Source organism: Triticum urartu, chromosome 7A (assembly GCF_056163025.1).
Source record: "Triticum urartu cultivar PI428250 chromosome 7A, HENAU_Tu73, whole genome shotgun sequence".
NCBI classification, from domain to species: Eukaryota; Viridiplantae; Streptophyta; class Magnoliopsida; order Poales; family Poaceae; genus Triticum; species Triticum urartu.
The window spans coordinates 330,000,591-330,011,844 of record NC_141879.1 but is presented as its reverse complement, the minus strand read 5'-3'; the positions used below and the strand labels follow the sequence as shown (position 1 = coordinate 330,011,844).

The following is an 11,254-nucleotide window of genomic DNA, read 5'->3' as shown; positions in this document are numbered from 1 at the left end:
CTAGATGGCTTCCTCTCTCGCTTTTGATTCTCAATACAATGGTCTCTTGGAGATCTATTTGATGTAACTCTTTGTGCGATGTGTCTGTTGGGATCTGATAAACTTTAAGTTTATGATCAGATCTATTTCATCCATGAAAGTTATTTGAGTTTTGATCTCTTATATGCATGATTACTGATAGCCGCGTATTTCTTCTTCAAATCTTTGGTTTAGTTAGGCCGACTAGATCAATTTTTCTTGCCATGGGAAGAGGTGCTTTGTGATGGGTTCGGTCGTGCAGTGTTCTTTCCTAGTGACAGAAGAGGCAGCAAGACACGTATTGCTCGTTGCTATTAAGGATAACAAGATGGGGTCTATTCCTACATGAATAGATCTTGTCTACATCATGTCATCGTTCTTATTGCATTACTCCGTTTTTCCATGAACTTAATACATTAGGTGCATGCTGGATAGCGGTCGATGTGTGGAGTAATAGTAGTAGATGCAGGCAGGAGTCGGTCTACTAATCTTGGACGTGATGCCTATATAATGATCATTGCCTGGATATCGCCATAGTCATTTGAAGTTCTATCAATTGCCCAACAGTAATTTGTTTACCCGTTGTATGCTATTTTTCTCGAGAGAAGTGAAATCTACGGCCCGAGGGTCTATTCTTTATCATATTAGCTTTTCGATCTATTATTTGCCACTTTTATTTTCAAATCTATTGTTCCAAAAACCCAAAAATACCTTGCTACAATTTTTTGTTATTTATTGCATTTCGTGTTTCCACGAGATGTATTTATCCAATCTACTACAAACCAATCTATCTTTTACCCAAGAGGGATTGACAACCCCTCTTATGCATTGGGTTGCAAGTATTTGTTCTTTGTGTGCAGGTACCGTTTACATAGTGTTGCTTGGTTCTCCTACTCGTTCGATAACCTTGGTCTCATCACCAAGGGAAATACCTACCGTAGTTGTGCTGCATCATCCCTTCCTCTTCGGGGAAAATACTGACGCGGACACGGGCCATCATATAACCCGACCTGAAGTATGACCCGGTCGGGACTTGGCGACTCACTGGTGACCCGGCCGAACTTGGCGACTCACTGATGACCCGGCAGGCGGGAGAGACGAACGACAAGACCCAATGGTCTAGAAGGCGGCTCATGAGAAGACCGGCTCAAAGTACAGTATCCGGTGGGCCAGCTTGGGAGGAAAGGCATAAGGAATATTTCCCTTACAAGGGAAGCAAGATCTGGACTAGGATTCCACTTGTAAATAAGAAAATAGAGTAGTCCTAATCCTACTAGGACTCTACATGTAAGCCACCCCTTCAACTTCGCCCAGTTGGTGATGATGGTGTCGTCGGCGGTCACTCCGCGTCAGAGTTATCGTCTCTGTTCTTGACGCGTCGAGGATCACCGTCGCCACTCTCCTCCTTGTCGCTGTCGCTGGAGGAAGGGTGTTGGAGTCGCTCGAGCTTTCTACGCAGCAACCAAGGCAAAATCCAGACGCCTCGAAGAACTTCACGGAGAGCGTACCCGCTTCCACAAGCTTGAAGCGGAGAAGATGCCCTTCTCCTAAGCAATGGGCACGGACGAAAGTCTTCCATCCATGAGCAAGGTACATGGTACCATGGACAGAAAACTCCATCGTGACCCATGAAGGACCATTGTCGCAGCCGCTTGCGCGCCTCCACAGACCGCGCGAGCGGTCCTCCTCCATCACCCTCGAGAAAGGTCGTCCAAGCCACAGTCTGCTCTTCGGGCGGTGGCGCAGCTCCATGACGAACTCCGGCGCGGTGTCGCCCGTGTGGCCCTCCGCCGGCAACGGAGCAGCCGATGAGGCAATGACAAGCGCGCCACCACGGCTGCCCCTGCCGCGATCGTTGCGCCTTCCGTGCCCTAGTCCAACATCTCTTCCACGAGCGCTTGGTCCGGTGTCTTCGACCGAGGATGGGGGCTGCGTGCGACTGCGAGAAGAGGCCCTTACAGCAGTAGGCACATGAGCCCGACTCTTCCCCCTAGCCATGGGGACTAGAAGGGTTGGCCGAAGACCAGAAGAAGGAGAAGGGTTGTGACACTTGGGGGGTTGAGATGGAAGGAGGATCAATGAGCATCACTCGCTGTAGCCTGCGATTTATAGAAGGAGCACGGGGGCTGGCTCATCGTCGCTCTTGAGCAACCGCCCAATTCCGCCAATCCCACACCCGAGCTCAAGGGCGGGCGCATCACTCCAGCAACCGTCCCACTACACCAATCCGCGGCACTGTGTCTTCTGCCAAGGCACATGTTCCCGAGCCCTGCTCGTCCACCACAAACCCCGCGCAATGCATGCGGCGCGAGTGGTGGAAACGGCAGATGCGGTGGGTGAACAAAAGGTAAATTGGCAATTATCCCGGCTCACGCGCGGGTGCCCTAATGGCACCCCATGGGCACGAGCGCCCCTGGTTTTTTTGGTACGAATGGTCCATGTCGCCCAAACACCGAAGATGCCAGGATAGGACTGGGGGTTGGCCTGAGTCCGGATTAATGAAGCAAAGAAGGTCTCAAAACACAACATAGTTTTCGGCAAGATCAATGCGTAAGTCTGTGCATTATTAGGCCTAGCCCAACAATGCTCGGCAGCACGTATGGTCCAGGCCCGGGGGCTCCTGTCGGTGCAACAAATAAGGGCGTTTATTGCCCTGACTCATGCACAGACACATCGCAGTTCCCCCTACGAGCTTCAAGTCCCACACAGCAATTAAGCTAGAGAAGCCGCTCTTCGTGAGATAAAGGAGCGCGTTAAGAAGACCAAGTCAACAACTAATCTAAAAATTCTCAGAGAAGTCTCCCTTGCCAATCAGACGAGGCCGGCAGGGTCGAAACTACGGCTAGGATCGAGACCGAGCCACGCCGGCAAGGTCTCCGGGACTGCCAAGGCCAAGGCCAAGCCTCAAGATGAAGGCCCGCCAAGCTCTGTGTCGACAAGCCACCGCCAGTTGCTACCGCTCCACCTCACCGAGTCGCCAGTCGCTAATCGGTGCGGTGTCGAGCCCCCAAGCAGCTAGGTGGATCCTGTCGGGAACATGGCAGCATGCTGGGGGGAAGATTACCTTTATTGACACCTGCCCCAGAGGCCTGTCAAGTGAATATGAGGTGGTTAAGCAAGCGGTGGAAGGACCTTGCTGTGGTTGCCTCTCCACGCGACACCTAAGGTAGCATTTATGGCATTTTGTCCTAAACTGTCAGAGTTAGGTATGATAGCGCTGTTTACTATCTAATCATCGTATAATGACTGTTTTGCCACTATGGTCACTCCTTAAGCTATAAAAGGAGGCCCGAGGCAACCTAGCAAAGGATTCGAACTTTTGATCCCCTAGCACTTGTACGCGCGTAGCTGCACTCCCCGAGCACCCTTGCCGGGCTAGAGCTCTCCACGTCTTCGTGCTCCCACCGATCAATACACCAAAGCAGGAGTAGGGTGTTACGCTGCAAAGCGGCCTGAACCTGGGTAAAAAAGAGCCTCCTCGCCACGCTGCTCCTGTTGCCTCTGCTCTTTGTGCAATGCGATCACCCCCCCCAAAACAAAGGGGCCCATGGCCCCATAGGTGATCGTGATCATTCACCACGACACCTGGTCCTGACTTCTGACTGGAAGTACTCTGCAAACTTTGCATTTGTGTTGCACTACACAGGTTGCATCAAGCTAGTGTTTGCCAAGTTGGCATGGAGCTCCCCCCAAAGTGCCAACTCTTTGACTAGCTGGTTGAGCAGGGAAATGCCACACCGCCGACAACCTTATTCGTCGAGGCTACACTAGCAACCCCACTTGACAACTCCACGAAATCCTCGATGCACCTCTTTGCTTCATGTCCATTTGCGTAGAATCTTTGGCGCCTCTCATCCTCAACAAGCGTGGTCGTGCTCCCTCACCCTTTCTATTTAAGCTGAGCATAAAACCTGATACCCGGATCCCGAACCTGAATAATACGACCCCGGACCCAGACCCGAATAACCCGAGCACTAAATTAGGTAGCAGTATTGAAAACCCAAATTTTATTGGGGAAATTCGGGTTTAGATCCACGGTACCCGATTACCCAAATATCCCAAACTAACCATCATGCCCAGTAAAAAACGCAAAGGCCCAAAATAGCCACAACCCAACCCAAATTCCTCGCTAAACCCGATTTCATTGTGTTCTTGTTCCATTGCCTTCGACCGACATGTTCTTGAGCCTCGATCCCTAGCTCCCAGCCGCCACACCACGTTACCATCGCCGTGCCACCTAGCTCCCGATACCGGTCGTCACTCTCTACTCCCCGCCATAGACTCACGCCGCGCCTCCCAACGCCTGATAACAGCATCCGCCCTTCGCCACTGTCGCACGGCAACACCGCCTGCTGCCCTACATCGGGAGGCCACCGCCCTCAAAGTCATAGGGCCCGGCGCGGCCAGTCGACACTAGTTTCATGTAGGCCCCAGCGCCGCCACCAGATCCTACTCACCGCGCCATCCACGAGGACGAGGTCTCCATCGAGGAGACGACAACGAGAAGTCTCCATCTTGCCCAATGCGACATGATGCGAGATAGATGTTCTTCAGTTCCATGTCTCCGTTCTCTTCACCATGATTTATTCCGGGCAATCAGGATTACCCGAATCAGAACCTGGATTTTTAACAAAAGTTAAATTTTAGGTGTCATTTCTAAAAACCCAAAATTTCTAAAACCCGAATTACCCAATCAGAATTTTTGGGTAAACCCCAACGCCCAGCCTGACCTATCATCGATTAGGCTTCCCTCGTCTTATGGTCTCAACGCTCCTTGACTGACCTGCCATCGATTAGGCTTCCAGAGAATGCGAAAAGTTGACCAGTGTTGGGACCACACTCCAGCTGCATCACGATCGTCTTGCACGCTCTTCAACTTGCACGGGTAGAAAGCGTGTTCAGGCTCCGGTCACTTACCCACTTGAGCCGAACTAATTCTAACCTATAAGGATGCTAGCCGACCCTCCTCCACGGAGCTCCTTCCGTGCGCATCGTTCGTGGCCATCGAATGGGCTTTGACTTCCTATACTGACAATTGGATCGGTTGACCGTGTGGTATAAAGATGCTAGCCGACCCTCCTCCACGGAGCTCCTCCCGTGCGCATCGTTCGAGGCCATCGGATGGTCTTTGACTTCCTATACTGACCATTGGATCGGTTGACCGCGTGGTAATAAACGTGACCGGTGATTGTTTTTCACATCTGGATGACTTGTGGCCCTTGTTGGGAAAGGTTCGGCTGGTCCTTCGCGGGTGAATTGGATGGCCGGTGAAAATCAACCTGTCCGGTTGTGGTTGAGGAAAGGCGGAAGCAACGGACGTGCGACCATGTCGAGCTTCTTGTCTTCTTGCACGCGCGCCCTAAGATTCTTTTCCCCCCAATCCCCGCGGCCGTCTCCCTCCCACATCCTTCCTCCTCCTTCCTTCCTCGCTCGTCAGCCGCCACAGCCGCCGCACTCCTCCTCCATCTCTTTCCTCCTGCATCCTCCCGCGTGGGACGCCGCTAGGCTCCTCCCTCTCTCCTCCCAGCCTGACGCAGGCGGATCCATGAGTAGCAGAGAGGAGGAAGGGAGGTAGAGGAACGACGGGGAAGGGGATGGGCAGGAGCTTCATGCCCTGAATCCAGTCGCCCCGGGCCGTGCCTACATGAGCAGCGCCGCGGCTCGATGCTTCCCCGCCCGACGAGGACGGAAAGCTAGGTGTTGACAATGGCAGCCCCAGGCCATCCGATCTGTCACCGCCGCCATTCTTTTGGTCGAGGCCGCCGTCGTCCACGTGCTCCTCCTCACCCCCACGGCTGCACGCTGGCGAGGTCAGCCTCCCCTCCAAGCGCGGGTACTTCCCCGCTCCTTTCCGTGCTCTCTCTCTTCCCCTGATATATCTCTCTCTTGTACAGGGAAGCAAATTTATTCAATTCCCAGTCTAGATTTAATGAAGAAAACTGCGGTTCATACAACGCCAATGGATATGGATCCATCTTGCTGCGCTGGATGAAGGGCTGGATATGGATCCATCTTGCTAATTGGGAAGAAAACTGCAGTTCATACAATGCTAATTATGGATATGGATCCATCTAATACAGTTCTTCACAAAGCCCAAGAATCGCAAGGTCATGTACATGTAACAATGCAGGCCTAGAATTAGTCATGTATCCAAATTGTTCAGTTCCAGTTCAGTTATGAGCTAACAAGATCACCTTAATGTGCAAGGTTCAATTGCTTTCGGGGTCGTACTTTTCCTGGTCCTTATTGGCTGGCTTGTCTTCGGCATGATGGCGGAGTCGTATGGCTTTGCCCTGCTATTCTGGTTATCCTCTATTGTGCATTAATATGATCATTTGATGTCTGTTTTTCAGTGTGCATTAAGAAATGGTAGAAACTTTTGGGTATTGTATTTGACTGGTACTGAATTTCCTCACAGCAGCTTCTGGCCTGCTGCTGTTGTTTACCTGCAAAAAAAACCCCACCATCGGTTGGATTTTCCAGCACCCTTATGTGATATCGGTAAGATCATACTTGGGGCTTTGCTGTTGCTGAGCTTCCTAAATTTTCTTCGAGTCCAACCCAGTCTGGTCGCCACTTTATTTACATGGTCTTGTTCTTGCTAGGGATTGTTTTTATCAAGATTGATGAACTATATGACTGGATCCCAGCCCCCATTGTTCTTACTGCTGTTACCTACTTCTGTAATTAACCTTTACTGAGTACTGTTAGGTCTTTAGCATAGCACTCTAAATATTTAAGCTAATAAGGATACCATTAGATGACTGACCCTGTAATTAACCTTATTCAGTTTATGAACATATATGTACGCTACAGAGCATGAAATTGGGAAAATACAAATATGATTGGTGGTTGGTTCACCATTTAAAAATTTGATCTACCAATTGTGTCTCAGTGATTTCTACTTGAGCTAAAACCACACCAATAATTTTGGAACGAGGGAGTACTTATTTGTTGTTGTGTATTTGATGGTTTGATAAAAATATCATGAAGGTTAAATCGGGCGTGGTTTTGATATATTTTTGTTACAAGATATTACATCGGCTTTCTGGTTTGGAAATACTTATAATCGTTTTCTTCTAACTGCATGTGAGCCCACACTTTTGTAGATTACTTAGGATAGAGATGATATGAATGTGTGCAACAAAATTCTTTACTCGGGAATGGCTTGGTAGGTCTCTCGACTATTCGGTTTCATCCGTAGGATTAAAATTTCTTCAACTTGCTCTCCTCCCACCTTCAATTTCTTTAAAACCGTTGTATTGACAAGTAGAAACAGTAGCTTGTTTGAATTATGTAAAGTTCATCCATGTAACAGTTGCCTCTTAAAGACTGCTGACAAAGTGCAAATTTGATATAATTTTGCTGATGACGCAAATTGATCGTACACTGAAACCGAAGCCTTTGGAAATTGAAACACAAACCTTACTTAAGAGCAGGCAGAGGCGCAGAGCCAACGGCATGCTCTTGGATCAATATTCTACAGGTTAAACAACATTCATATGTTCTAGCATCTTTAGATTTACATTTTCTTTTTAACAGTCTAATTACTCCATGTAAAAACTGCATCCATTTTGGTATGTGATACTGCAAGTGTAAATTAAGAAAGTAGCCTTTACGGTCTAGCTTCAGCATCTGTAAATCATGAATATGTACATACTACATAAAAATGGAGCATCCTTACTCGATTGCGTTCTTCTGTTTTACAGGTGACGTTGTTGCCTGCTCTTCTAAACTGCCGCTTGTTTATCGTTTGCTGTTTTGTGTATCAAGGTTTGTGCTTTCTCTTTAAGCTATATTTTCTTTTGATTATTGTTTTTGTCTGTAGTTTTTTTTTCTTCTCTATGGCAATGTATTTGGATCAAATTTCTCTGTGAAGCTTAGCATATTGGTTGTCTGGCTTGATCTTTTTACTAGCAGGAGGGTAACTACTGGAAGCAGTTGGCAAGACAAGCAGTCAATGGATCTCAAAGCGTTGATCCTGAAGGAAGGTAACTACTCAAAGGTATGCACATATTCATGTTGGAGAAGTTAAGTTTGCAAGGATCTGCTGTTGGAGGGCATGGTATGTGCTCTCAAGAAGTTCTTTATGATCCGGTGACATCTTTTGGCCTATTGAGGAACTGGACATGATTTATATAGCGAAGTTAAGTGTATGGATGACAACTTCCTCTCATACCTCTTTTGGCCTATTGAGGAGCTGGACATGATTTATATAGCGAAGTGTATGGATGACAACTTCCTCTCATACATGTTATCTGTATATTTTATATACATGGCTTTTGTGTTCTGTCATGTGTGTTCCTGCTGCAGACTTTTGTAGGAAATTCACCATGGGAATTTAAATAATGGTTCCCTGCCCATCAGTTTACTTTCTTGCATTTTATAGGCCACACTTTTCCTATTTTGTTAAAGAAGTGAACTCATTCCTAAACTTCCACCGTATATACATCAACGCTGGGATACTGTACCAACCCAGCAATACTAAAAAGCTATGAATTGTGTGTCAGTGTAGTACTATGTCCCACTGATGATGCTTCTCTGTAACATGTTTATCTATTTGATTGCATGCCTTGAAGTAGTAGTATATTGAGCACCCTGAGATAATCATCGAGAAGTTTGGTGGAATTTTAAATGATTTATTAAGCGACCTTTATGATTGACCATTGTACGAGAGCATGTTTTAGTACTACTTGAGCGAGTTAGAATGTATATATTTTCAACTAAGACCAATTTTTTCGAAAGGCAAAATAATTTCTGCATGATCACATATCATGATTATCTCCATGAAGAATGCTTTAGACAGTACAATAACGAAAATAAGCATTTTTGGCCTTCGAAACATATACTGTTCTTGGGACATCTGATTGGACCTTTCTATGTAGAAAATGAGAAGTGCTAAGTGTACAGAAATCCACACTTCATATTTCTTACATGCGTGATTTATCATCTACGATCCTCTTTTATATTGCTTACTTGCGTGATTTGTCTGATTGCCAGTAGAAATGTTTATGTTAGCATGTCAGTTTGCTAACTTAATACCTTCCATCTTATACATCGATAATGCTTTGAAGACACCGACAAGAATAACTAAATTAAATTGTGCCTGAACATGTCAATTGCAATGACAGGTTCTCACCTTTCAACGAAGGATCTCATTATAAATCCTAATTTTGGATGTCTAGGTGGTTGGCTGATGGAGAGTGTTGCACTGCAGCTTATTTAATGATCAGTAGTGCAGCTCACGATTTGATTTAATTAGCGTTTTCGTAGTGAAAATATGAAGACAAATTTTCTAAACAACTTTAGGATATCTTCGAAAGAATGTGCTAGATTTGGGTCCTATTATATTTTCTCAATTCCTATGTCATCTCTCACATGGCTATGTGGTCTCCCCGGTTTTGTCTTTACATTATATCTATGTTGTACTACTGCTACCTCCCGCGCTACAGAAAGTATTTTTTATATCAGCTTTGCTCTCGTGTGTGCAAGGATTCCATTCAGGTACGAAAAACACCACCCCTCATGAAGTTACTTCTTTTCAGAGAGAGAATGATCATTGGTTTTTATATGGATTCAGTGCACATAAATAATTAGCTCGCATTTTAAGTTTGGTTTTAGAATTAGCTTTCCAGTTCTGTACATGTTTTCCTCGCTGATGATGGATTTCTTCTTCTAAGATGAATTGGTAACTTTAGCACCAAATATGAAGTTATTTGGACAAAGAAAATCTTCCTTCCTCTTTGCTATTTTCTCTCTTTAGTGTTGCTTTTTTAGAACACTCTTTAGTGTTGCTTTGATGTTCCTTTGTCACAGTTCGATATTCTGCCTTGTGTGGCCTGTGTCTTGGTTTACAGCTCCATATGGCTACCTATGTATATATACGTAGGTTTTGTTTGAACTGTACTCAAACCATGCAGATGTTTCCACATTCTTGCCTTCATCTTTTTAACTCGTGACATTGTTAGATAGTTGAATATCATTGGCCTCTGTCAGCATTCTATTTTTGCAGTTTGAAATGAGTATTGGTCCATTGATATTAAACTTCACAATAGGTGGTGGCATCTCCAGGAAAAAGTAGTGACAGATATGCTGGACATTTCTTTTCTGCTGTCCTCAACACATTTTTTAGTAACGGAGAGGATTACTCACCTTTGGTGCCGCAGGCGTTCAAGACCTAGCAGGGCTGGGCCAACCGGCCCTTCGTGTTTGAAGATCCCTGACACCCCATGCTACCAGCCGGGCATCTTCTTCCTGAGCCATGTCCGGAACCAGACCAGCAGGGGCAACATGAGCGAGTACCCGAGGCATGTCGTCAGGTCGGAGGGGTACAACCAGGCCAGCTGCCGTGTGTGTCCACAGTTCATACAGTCAAGGTGTTCGCTCATCTCCCAAGATGAGCCAGAACGAGCATTACAAGATGAACCCCCCATATTTTTCATTCCTTGATAAATGGTGTTGTATGTTGGTTAAGGACTGTTTTTCTTCTCCAATTATGAAACCTCAAACAACAGCAAGATATAACATTTTTGTTTGTTTTGCAATCAAAGCTTCCATCGAATAATTTATTAGAATTATGCTCCATCTTATTCAGAAATTGTGGCTATTTTGTATATTTATACAAGATAGTAGCGAGTTGGCCTCTCGGTCTTATTTCTTTATACATTTTGACTCATACGCACAGCCAACGTGTCTGATTTGGATGAATTTCTCTATCCTGTTTTATGTTGTGATATCTTTGATTTTTTGTCTCTCTTCCAGATTTACATAGAGATGCCTCGGTCAGTATTTAAGAATTTTGTGTTCTTTTCGATTGATGGCCTTTAAGTACCTTTTAGTTTTAGAATGATTCTGAAACGAGGTCACTTCCTACTTATCTTGATCTTCACGTCTGGTGGTAGGATGCTAGGTCAAGAATGCAGGGTGAGCAAAAGAAAAAGGAATACTCTGAACGCTTTTATCTCTGGTCATTTGGAGCATAATGGAGGGAGCAAGACAGCAGGCTTTGACAGTTTGCATATGGATTCAGCGGGATATACAACCTGTGTGTGTGTGTGTTCAGACATATATTTAGTTTTAGATGACTCTATACTATCAAGTTAAAATGTGTATATTCATCTTATTGTACACAACAATTCATAGTGTTTGCTATTAGAGGGTATTAGATCCTGGATCTTTTTTTTCATTGCGGACATGGCTTTAGCGTGCCTCTGCACCATTTGGCGCAATGGGTCCA

General features: G+C 45.9%; 1 long non-coding RNA gene across 2 annotated transcripts; it reads left to right on the top strand.

Moving 5' to 3' along the window:
- The first annotated feature begins 5,321 nt into the window (after window positions 1-5,321).
- On the top strand, window positions 5,322-11,203 carry LOC125526040 (uncharacterized). Of its 2 annotated transcripts, XR_007291528.2 has the most exons (4): window positions 5,322-5,828; window positions 5,913-7,504; window positions 7,728-7,791; window positions 7,939-11,203. It is a non-coding gene; the product is annotated as an uncharacterized LOC125526040 (long non-coding RNA). The 2 variants fall into 2 exon arrangements; XR_007291526.2 differs by having other exon boundaries at window positions 5,323-5,828; window positions 5,913-7,791.
- The last annotated feature ends 51 nt before the right edge of the window (window positions 11,204-11,254 follow it).